The sequence below is a fragment of the Eubalaena glacialis genome, chromosome 13 (assembly GCF_028564815.1).
Source record: "Eubalaena glacialis isolate mEubGla1 chromosome 13, mEubGla1.1.hap2.+ XY, whole genome shotgun sequence".
Lineage (NCBI taxonomy): Eukaryota > Metazoa > Chordata > Mammalia > Artiodactyla > Balaenidae > Eubalaena > Eubalaena glacialis.
In genome coordinates, this window is record NC_083728.1 from 12,006,746 (window position 1) to 12,015,175 (window position 8,430).

Below are 8,430 nucleotides of genomic sequence, written 5' to 3' on the forward strand. Positions count from 1 at the left end.
AGGGAAGCCCTTTTTTTTTTCTTTTCTTTTCTTTTCTTTCTCTCTTTCCTGTCAACAACTATTCAGTGGGACTAACCACTCATGCATTCATTCATTTCATCATTCAAGAAACATTTGAAGTGCTTTTCGTGTGCCAGACATTTGTCTTTCTCCACTCACATGCTACCTACACAATATATATTTTAAAGATTGTATGGACATTTATAGTAGCTGCAAAGTTCTCAGGATACGCAAGGACCCCAGTTAACACATTCAGTCTCCTGGTGCTGGACATTTGGGTTGTTTATGGCATCCTGTTATTCTGAAAAGCTCAGGGCAGAATGTGTTTATGTACTTTTTATTTGATGATTGGGTCAAAAGTTGAACATGTTTTACTGATGTGCAAAATGAGGCCTAGAGAGGGCAGGGACTCATCCAGGGTCACAGAGTGAGGTATTGGTGGCACTTGGATCCACAAGGCAAGGACCGAGTTTCTTAGGAAATCCCCTGCCCAGCCCCAGCTCATCTCCCTAAGGTAAAAATGAGTTTCCTTGGGGGATTCCCACCCTAAGCACCCTCCTGGGTGATACATGGCACTCCTTTCTCCTTGCTGTCACCTTTTCAACACCTCTAAAATGTTTTTTCAGGCCACAGCACCAGCTAAATAGAATTGGGTTTGGGAGCACTGGTTCCCCTCACCTGAGGCCCTTCCAGCTTGTACCCACAGAGGGATGGGGAACATAGGACTTCACAGAGAGTCTTCAGCTCCCCTGAGCCCTGCCACCTGGCCACTCGAGGCTCCAGGGGAGGGATTTCCCTGGTGGTCCAGTGGCTAAGACTCTGCACTCTGAATGCAGGGGGCCCTGGTTCGATCCCTGGTCAGGGAACTAGATCCCACATGCTGCAGCTAAGAGTTTGCATGCGGCAACTAAAGATCTTGCATGCCGCAACTAAAGATCCTGCATGCCGCAACTAAGACCTGGCGCAGCCAAATAAATAAATAAATAAATATATTTAAAAAAATAAATAAAAACTTTGCAATACCTTATTTATTTATTTATTTTTTAATTTTTTGGCTGCATTGGGTCTTCGTTGCTGTGCGTGGGCTTTCTCTAGTTGTGGCGACCGGGGGCTACTCTTTCTTGCAGTGTGCAGCCTTTTCATTGCGGTGGCTTCTCTTTGTTGCGGGGCACGGGCTCTAGGCACACGGGCTGCAGTAGTTGTGGCTCATGGGCTCTAGAACGCAGGCTCAGTAGTTGTGGCTCGCGGGCACTAGAGCGCAGGCTAAGTAGTTGTGGCACACGGGCTTAGTTGCTCCGCGGCATGTGGGATCTTCCCGGCCCAGGGCTCGAACCCGTGTCCCCTGCATTGGCTGGCGGATTCTTAACCACTGCGCCACCAGGGAAGTCCCAATAATAGCCAATGTTTACAGAGGCTTTCCTCTATGCCAGGCCCGAGGCCAAGCAATTTATAAATATTCATTCATTTAATCTGTACAACAACCCCCAGAAGGAGGGGCTGTCCTTCAGATGAGGAAATGGACACAGAGAGGTTGAGCAACATGCTCTAGGTCACACAGCAGGTAGGCCATGGAGGAGAAATGTGAACCTAGGCAGTCTGGCTCCAGAGCCTTATACCTGTATGACCTAAGGTTGTTATGTGGATGAAATCAGGTAATCTGTGCAAAACAGATAGTGAACTGTCATGAGCTGTTTATTGTTTTTATTATTATCTTTGTTATTATTATTATTTGCCTGACTGGTTGCTCTTTGCCTCACTGAGTCTTTATTTCCCTCAGTTGTTGAAAAATCCGGACAAGGCATTGTCCTTGCCCCCGCTCCCTCATTCCCAAATATCTCTCCACTGCATCCTTTCCTCTGCCTCATCTGACACCAAGAGGGCGGGGAGTCTGTACTGCTGGTTTTGCTCCCTACACAGCTGCCCATGGGATCTTCCCAAAGAATGTATTCATTCATGTTCCTCCCCTGCTCAAACCCTCCCACCCCTCCTGAGTGCCCCCAGGGTAAGTCCAAAATTGCCCCCCAGGGACTTCCCTGGTGGTCCAGTGGTTAAGAATCCGCCTTCCAATGCAGGGGACACGGGTTTGATCCCTGGTCAGGGAACCAAGATCCCATATCCTGTGGGGCAACTAAGCCCGAGCGCCACAACTATTGAGCTTGAGCGCCCCAAAGAGAGAGAAGCCCGCGTGCTGCAACTGAAGACCCAACGCAGCCCCAAAATAAAAAATTAAATAAATAAATAAAAATAAATCTTAAAAAAAAAAAAATTGCCCCCCAGGCCTACATGGCCCTGGTCCTAATCCCAGCAGACCTCTCTCACCTGGCTCCTTCTATCCCCCTGCCCCTCTCACACAGTAACTTCTGAGATCTGGAGTGGGCAGAGATTTTGCCTAAAGACCTCTCTCTTCCAAGAACCACAGAGACAAAATCCGACTCCTCAGATCTCCTCCTAAGGGTCCCCCTCCTCCAGGCCAGCTTCCCAACTCTCCCTCAGGGTTTTTTGGGTGAATAATAAAAAGTTCCCAAATCCATTCCAGGCCCTGAGAAAGACTTGTCACACCCTTGGCTGTAACCACCTGCAGGGGGTTAAATTGGGTCCCCCCCACCGCCACCCGCTGTCACCAAAAAAAAGATATGTTCAAGTCCTAACCCCCAGATGTGTAAATATGACCTTATTTGAAAATCATGCTCTTGTAGATGTAATCAAACTAAGATGAGGTCATACTGGATTAGGGTGGGCTTTAAATCCAGTGACTGGTGTCCTTATAAGAAGAGTGGGCACACACTCAGAGAAATAAAGGCACAGAAGAAGGCCACATGAACATGGAGGCAGAGACCAGTGATGCGGCTACAAGCCAAGGCTACCGGGAGCCGCCAGAAGCTGGAAGAGGCAAGGAAGGAGTCTCCCCCTAGAGCCTTGGGAGGGGGTATGGCTCAGCTGACACTTGACTTTGGACTTCTAGCCTCCAGAACTGTGACAGAATAAATTTCTGTTGTTTTAAGCCACCCAACTTGCAGTAGTTTTTTATGGCAGCCACAGGAAACTAATTTTTCACCCAACTGTGGGGACCCAGAGTGGGTCTAAGGCCCTAGGTACAGAGGGAAGTCGGACCAAACAAGTTCTTGCCAGGTGGGTGGTCCTGCCCTCATGGAGCTCCTAGTCTGGAAACTTCTCCTGGTCTTCAGGGACCACACAGGATACCCCACCCCACTGGGTACCATTGGGGACTGAACTCTCTTTTCCTGGTCCTACACCACCCCTCTATCTACGCACACCTTTGGCTGGCTACCTGGCTGGAGAAGGATGTGTGGTGTTTCTAGAAGACATGTTAAAGGACAGAACGGGCCCCTCTATGTGAGAGAGTCTAGGCAGGCGAGTGTAGTAGGTAGAGATCCAGACTCTGTTCTACTTCAATTTAAAAAGTTTTAATTACACCCACCCCAAAGGGAGAAGGAACAAAATGACAACAGTAATAAAAGAACTCAGGGTTTCAATCCCAGCTCTGCCACTTACTTGCTGTGTGACCCTGGACAAGTTACTTAACCTCTTTGGGTCTTGATTTCCTCTTTCTTGAGTCAGTTGTGAAGGTTTAATGAGTTAATCTATACGAGGCACTCAGCACAGGGCCTGGCACATAGAAAGTGCCCCATGAGAATGGTGACAACGTTGTACTTCCTAGGGGCACACATATATTCATTCATCATTCAGTCAGCAAAGTTTTACTGAGTGTGCTCCTCCTGTGAGAGAGACGTGAGGCACCGCAAGACTCCACTATGAACAAAGCAGACAAAATTTCCACCTGCGTGGAGCTGCCATTCTAGTGGGGAAGAGAGTCAACAGAGAAACTGTGGATAGTGAAATACATGGATTGTCGGATGGTGACAAGTGCTATGGAGAAAAACAAAACAAAACAAAACAGGGCAGGGCATGGGGGCTGGAATGTAAAGGGGAGAGGGATGGTGGGGGAGACCAGCCACGTGAGCTTCTCTGGGGGCTGAGTCTTCCTGGCAGAGGAACAGCAAGTGCAAAGGCCCTGAGGTGGCAGAGGACCCCTCGTGACTGGAGGAAGTGAGGGGGGTAGGGGAGGGGATGAGGCAGAGGTGATGGGGCCGGATCGTGCAGGCCTCTGTGGGCCAAGGTGAGGACTTTGGCTTTTCCTGTGAGTGAGATTGGAGCCATATGTGCATGTAAATATTTATTGTTTTAATCTAGAAGATATAAACTAAGCCCTTCACAGTGGCACGCTGGAGACAGTAAAGGCATCAGGATGGGGTGTGTTGATCACATATCACTTGAGCCTCACATCTAATCTTTTCATTTTTTCTTTTTTAATGAAAGAATAAATTTCCCTAACATTTGTGAAATTGACAATTTGAAAGCAAAAAAGAGCAAGGAGGACCCAGATCCCTGCTCGCCAGCGTACCCCCCCCACCAATCCCAGCTCAAGGGACATCCATGAGTAAGCCACCGGATCACTAATGGGGCCCAGATGTGCCCAGAGGTGGCCCTGGCCCCAGACCTGCCTGCCTGGACACTTGCACGGAGACCAGCTTTACAGCCAGTTTATTTCCTGGACTCGTTTTAAAGAAAAACCCAGGGGAGGATCTAAGGGCCTGGCCAGACCCTGCTCCTCCCCACCCAGTCGTTCCCAACCCACAGCTCCGAGCTGCTGCCCAGACAGAGGAGGGTAGTTCTTCCCTACGGTAGAAAGCAAACCAGTAAAAATAGAAGGAATGATGGAGCTAGAAAAATCACCATTTGGCAACCGCCATAATAATAATTGATTTAGGCAGAAAACACCAGCGAGGGCTAAACCTCGTGGGTGGAAGTTTGAGGAGTAACGTGATATTCACGTGGCCCTGGAAGGTCTCCCCATAAGATACGGATTAAGTACAAAAGGGGAAAAAGAGGGACTTTATCCAGGCGAAACCTGGCAGACACCACCTTAACCGAGTGGTCAAAGTTGACGTCACCAGGAATGGGACACACTGACGTCATGTGCCCCATGATACGTTGCACTGAGAAGGATGCAGCCCCACCGCTGTGGTTCTGCCAAAAGTGCACAGCTCAGATCTCATCATGAGGAAGCATTGGGAAAATCCAAACTGGGGGACGTTCTATAAAATACCTGGCCTGAACTCTTCAAAAATATCAGAGTCACAGGGGCTTCCCTGGTGGCACAGTGGTTAAGAATCCGCCTGCCAATGCAGGGGACACAAGTTCGAGCCCTGGTCTGGGAGGATCCCACATGCCGTGGAGCAACTAAGCCCGTGCACCACAACTACTGAACCCGCGAGCCACAGCTACTGAGCCCGCATGCCACAACTACTGAAGCCCGCAGGCCCCAGAGCCTGATCTCCGCAACAAGAGAAGCCACCGCAATGAGAAGCCCACACACTGCAATGAAGAGTAGCCCCCGCTCGCCACAACTAGCGAAAGCCTGCGCACAGCAATGAAGACCCAATGCAGCCAAAAATAAATAAATAAATTTATTAAAAAAAAAAAAAGTCAGACTCACAAAAGACCAAGGAAGGAGCTGTTCCAGAATAAGAGAGACTAAAGAGGACAAGTAAATGTAATGTGGGATCTGGATCTCTCCCCACCCCCTAAAGTGCTACGGAGGGCATCACTGGGGCAGTTGGGGAAACTTGATTATGACTGTGGATTGGATAATAGCATTGCACCAACGCTAAATTTCCCGATTTTGATCATTGAACTGTGGTCATATGAAAGAACGTTCTTATCCTTAAGAAATACCCGCTGAAATACTTCGTGGTAAAGGGGCATCATGCCTACAACTTACTCTCAAATGGTTCAGAAAAAAAAAAAAAAGTGGGTATGTGTATGTGCGTATACAGAGAGAGAAAATGCAGACTTGCATTTGATAAAATGCTAATCGAAAGATTCCAGTTTATTGTACTTTTCTTGCAACTTTTCTGTCAGGTTGAAACTATTGCAAAATCAAAAGTTTTAAAGAAATCTAAAAAGCCTGGCTCCCTGCTCTCTCCTGCCCTCCTCCATCCACCCCATTCTACCCCTGCACCCGCCTAGAGATGGCTTTGATTGTTTTATTGTAAATCCTTCCAGAGTTTCTGTATGCAAATACAAACAAGAATGAATAACATGCTCAATTCCACCCTTCTTCCCACAAAAGGGAGCATGGTCTGCATGTTATTTTTTTCACTTAGCTAAATGTGGCTGAGTGGGGGCTTGTCCACATCAGAACACAGGAACCATCCTTCTTTTTATCCCCACCCCCGCTACCGGGTCCAACATCTCCTTTAAATAATCCCTAGTAACTCGCACCCACCAGTGCTCAGGTGTGCCTGGCACAGGGCTGGAGGCGCAGCTGCCACAGATTCTTCAATCCAACCATCCCCCGAGGCCTCCACCCCTCTGGGCCAGGCCAGCAGTCATCCCTCTGCCTTGGGCCTTTCACTGGCTCCCAGCTCTGACTTGGCTAACTCCATTCTCCACCAGGATGGGGGAAATCAGTGTAAAAGTAAAGCAGGCCTCATGGCTCCCCTGCTTAAAATGTCCCCGTGGCTGCCCTCTGGGCTCAACAAAATCCAACTCCTCCTTGCCACCTGCACAAGTGCTGCAGGATCTGGACCAGCTCATCAATCCCATCTGGTCCCCCCAGCCTCTCTGCCACCCTGGTGTTTCTCGGCATCGTGGCAAGCTTATTCCAGCCCCGGAGCCTTTGCACTTGCTGCTCCCTCGCGAGGCAGGAGCTCTCTTCTCCTCCAGGTCTCCGCTGGAATGGGCGCTGGGCTGCAGCTCTCCCGCCTTGTCGGAGGGTGCCCTACCCCATCGCTCTCTAGTAGGCGCTCTCTTTAATTCCATCTTGGCACGTCACTGTAGGAAAGCGGCTTATTTAATCACTTGTTTGTTTTCTGTCTCCCCTGCTAAAACATTAGTTCCCTGAGTGCAGGGACTGTCTCTCTGTTCAGGGCTGTAACCCCGGGGTCTAGAACAGGGCCTGGCACACACGGGGCTCATCAAAACCGATTGGATGGACATCACTTTACAGTCTCCGGGGAGGAAGGCGCTGTCATCACCCTATTTTAGAGGCAGCAACTGGGGGTCCAAGAGGCGGAGAGCCTTGCTCCAAGGCCTTGCGAGCCAAGGGCATGAGCCTGGTACCTGACTCCCAGAATGATCAGAGCCTCGTGCACCCACGTTGAATGCCAGCTGGGAGTTTCCATGAGGCCCATCCCTCTGGGAGTGTGTGAAATCAATTATTCATTCACCATCAATGTCAGCACCTACTACGGGTGGATGTATGACACCCAGGGACGTGGGACACAGTAGGCCTTCAGCAAATTGACGCTCAAACCCCCAGCCCCCCACCGACTCCCTAACTTCCCTTCAGGGAGGCCAGCTACAATTTGGCGATTGTTAGAGAACTTTTTTTTTTTCTTTTGGGAGGAAAGCTGCAAGTCATTAAGGGCTGCTCCCGGCCTGCGGGTCACCATTTCCTGTTTAGAAGAAAGAATCATCTCTCCTTTGGAACACGAAGCTCCCCCACCCCCGGCCTGACTCTGGGGCTCTGGGACGCCCGCTCAGCTCCCCGCAGGAAACTGGCACCTTCGGCACCTTTTGTGCTCAAAAAGGACACTCATTTTCTCCTGGCCCCAGGAGGGCCCCAGAGGTGAGGTCACCATGACAGCCTGCCGGGAGTGAATTATCTCAGCCCGGGACGCAAGCTGACCGTCTTCCCGTCCTGTCCTGTCCTCGAGCAGGAAGCAGAATGACCCCTACCCTTTGGCCTGGCTTCTCACCCTCCCGACTCCAGCCAGCCAATTTCCTTGCATCAAAGGCCATTTGGTACCCAGAGGCCAGACAGAGGTGTGGGTCTGACAGGGAGGCCGGAGTGGGGCCTGGAGCCCTTGGAAACAGGAAGGACGTCCTCTGTCCCCTTCTTGCTCATTGCATTCCACTCCCTCATCTGGGAGCAGCGCCGCTCCCTCCCCAAAAGACCTGCAATGCTGGGGAAGGCCCCACAGCAGGCCTAGCTGATAAGACCCAGGAGCCGGCTTCTCGCCCTGTGGGCCTGGTCGGCTTCAAAACGGGAGCACGAGAGGAGTAAGGGCCGCAGTGTAGAGACCATTAAGAAACCTGCACACACAGCCCTACTGCTCAATGGCCCACAGGTGTTTCCCAACCTCCGCATCGGACAGGACATCCAGGCTCCGAGGAAAACCCATCTGCACAAACAAGGTCCCTGACAAACCCAGAGGTCCAAAGCCATGTGATGTTTAAGAGGCCAAGATTTAAGGCTGTGTCAGGAGTATCTGAGCTCCACGAATCCCTGCCCCCTCCTCCCTCCCTAAAGGCCCTTTAAAATACCCACTCCACTATAAAACCAAGTAGACTTTTTTATATATAAATTAACCACTTTATTGAATATCAATAAACCGTACATAT

The 8,430-nt window shown here is 50.1% G+C and overlaps 1 non-coding gene across 1 annotated transcript; it reads left to right on the plus strand.

The window, feature by feature from the left end:
* The first annotated feature begins 793 nt into the window (after positions 1 to 793).
* TRNAQ-CUG (transfer RNA glutamine (anticodon CUG)) lies at positions 794 to 866 on the plus strand. The gene has a single exon. It is a non-coding gene; the product is annotated as a tRNA-Gln (tRNA).
* Positions 867 to 8,430: the final 7,564 nt, after the last annotated feature.